This window comes from Fukomys damarensis, unplaced genomic scaffold (genome assembly GCF_012274545.1).
Source record: "Fukomys damarensis isolate Sample0158 unplaced genomic scaffold, DMR_v1.0_HiC HiC_scaffold_20, whole genome shotgun sequence".
NCBI lineage: Eukaryota > Metazoa > Chordata > Mammalia > Rodentia > Bathyergidae > Fukomys > Fukomys damarensis.
The window spans coordinates 17,488,379-17,491,037 of NW_022900932.1; the positions used below are offsets into that span (position 1 = coordinate 17,488,379).

Sequence of the window (2,659 nt, forward strand, 5' to 3'; positions counted from 1 at the left end):
GGCGCGCAGGGCTGGGAATTTAGCTCAGTGGTGCCATCACCTGCCTCACAAGTGCAAAGACCCAAGTTCGATCCCTGGTAGCAAAAAAAAAAAAGGACAGACAGCAAGGGAAGGGGGAGGATTTAACTCAGTGGCACCACACCTGCCTCACAGTGCAAGGTCCTGAGTTCAATCCTCCGTACCAAAAAAATTTTAAAAAGAAAGGAAAGTGGTGCCTACCTTCGGAATTGGTGAGGATAAAATAAGATACTGTAAGTAAAGCACTTAGTGGGTGCTCAGACATGAGGCAGTACTATATTTAAACGTTAGCTTCTCCCCACCTCTTACCTTCTCGGGCAGAGTGGCCAAGTGTGTAGTGTGCTTATTACATCCTGAAATTCATCTGCATGCTCAGTGTCCTCTATTCTGTTACTGTTTTTTTCCTCTTTGACAGGGGCATTAGGAGATTCCAGCTGGAGGTCAAACCTTCGAAGCCAGTGGCTCTGGAGGGCCTGAGTGACAGCGGCAGTCCTGTTCGTTTGAGGTTTAAAACAATTAAATTACAAAGCGGCAGCAGCCAATGCACGCCCCTGCATGCAGCCCTCCCGCCTGCCCTTCGTGTCTGTCTCTGCTGTACCGAGGTGTTTTTTACATTTAAGGGGGAAAAAAAAGGTTGTTTAAAAAAATGGAATCCGTACCATGATGCATTTTAAAATCACCGATAGCCCTTGAGCCAGCAAGAAGGCAGGAGTTTGTGTGACACCCATCCTGGCATGAACAGTGGGCTCACCTACCAGCCCTGAAGAGGTGAGCTTGGCCTCAGGCCCCCATGGACTCGGGGGGGACCAGGCAAGGACTTGGACAGAGCTTTGAGGCCCATGAAGTGATTGCAGCCCCTGAGGTGGCCTGCTTACCCCAAGGTCTAGGAGCGGACTTCTTCAGAACCTGCACAGGCGCCTAGAGTGAGGCTGAGGAAAACACCGTGGCCATCAGACCTACTTGGGAGAGAACTCGGAGCTCCCCGCCTGCTATGAAAGCAGTTGAGAAGCAGTGGCCTTAGGACTGAGGGCCCGGACTTTGCCGTACTGTTTGATTTAGTGTAGAAAGGAATAGAATTGGTGCTGCAGAAGTGGGCTCGCTGTGAAGCTGATGAAAAACCTCATGTTAGTCTGACATGCACTCACTCATCCATTTCTATAGGATGCACAATGCACATGGGCCCTGATTTTGAGGCCCAATCCCTGCAGCTGGGAAGGGAAGGTGTTGCTGTTTTGTGTCGTGATTGTTTTCTTAATAACTTAGCAATGACAGAACCAGGCCCTAGTCAGGGCTCTCCTTGCTGCCTTTGGCAGTTCTGTTTCTGTGCTTATCTGGACCATCTTAGTCTTGCCTTTTCATAGTGGTGGTCCCATGGCATCCTCATCTGGGCCTGGGCCCTCTGCCAAGTGCCCTGTGGGATGGGAGAAGTGAGGCAGTGGCATAACAGGTGGTGGTGGTTTCTATGCATTCAGGCTGCTCTCAGGGCTGCCTCCCTTCTTACTCTTCACTTGCTGCACGTCCATCCCTGTCTCTTGAGATTGACCTGATTGCTCTGCCAAGAAGAGGAAGTGTCCTCTCTAAAGAGGCCCCTTTGCTAACCAGTTGAAGTCTAGACTTACTGTTGGACAATCTGCATGGGCATCACCCTCTCTCACTGCATGTTCTCAAAAAGGCATCCAGAGCCAAGGCTCCTACATTCATTGTCCCTCTCTGTACTCAAAGAGTTCCATTCCAGCAAGAAAAGATCTATGCCCTAAGCATAACAGAGAAGATAATGGAGAAAGATTGATCATGGCCTTGGTTCCCCCCAAATCAACTGTGCATATTTATCTGCACAACTATCTGCGCTTTGGGGGAAAGGTGGGTAGACTCTAGCCCCCTGGACGACCTTCAAGGGGTGCAGGAGCTTCCAGAAGAGGCAAAAGCGACAGGTGTACTTTGGAGCCAGCTGAGAAGAGAGCAAATTCATAGGTGCTGGTGCTTGGATTTGGCCAGGCCCCTCAAGCACCTCATGCATGCCCCAGCCCCTGGGCCCTTGCCCCTTCCTGCCCTGCAGCCTGCAGTACCAGCTTGCAGACACCTTCACCGCAGGGTTTGGTTTTGCTGGCTTGAAGACGTGGTCTTAAGAGTTTATTGAGACCCATAGCTTCATATGGCTGCTCCAGCCCTCCTTCTTAGCATTCTTACTCCTCTTCTGGGGCTAATGTCAGCATCTATAGACGATAAAAAATAGACTATTAAAAATTACCTTTTAAACAGGAAGTGGAAGGCATTTGATGCAGAATTTTTGCATGATGACAGAAATAATTTAAAAATAGTGTTTGTTCTGAATGTTGGTAGACCCTTCATAGCTTTGTTACAATGAAACCTTGAATTGAAGATATTTAATAAATAACCTTTAAACAGTCCGTTGTGTTACTGCTTTTGGAAGCTTACGGCCAGGGGTTTAGGATTTTAACAGCCTGCTTTAGGAGGTCTCAAGTGGAGAGATATCTTCTCCCTCTCCCTTTGGGCTCATCGGAGAAGAGGACTTCATAAACTCAGTCTCCAGTCTCGGGTTTCTGGGACATCTGGCCTGGTGGAGAGGACAAGGTCCCTCCGGCGTGGGCTAAAGGTCTCGCCCGGTCCCGCCCCGCGCCCG

At 49.5% G+C, this 2,659-nt stretch overlaps 1 protein-coding gene across 7 annotated transcripts in view; it reads left to right on the top strand.

Moving 5' to 3' along the window:
* Window positions 1-650, top strand: part of Camk2g (calcium/calmodulin dependent protein kinase II gamma) — a 40,777-nt gene extending 40,127 nt beyond the window's left edge. For all 7 annotated transcript variants that reach the window (XM_033766518.1, XM_033766520.1, XM_033766519.1 and 4 more), the window contains one exon: window positions 434-650. The gene's annotated coding sequence lies outside the window, so the exon portion shown is untranslated. The remainder of the gene's footprint in view (window positions 1-433) is intronic.
* Window positions 651-2,659: the final 2,009 nt, after the last annotated feature.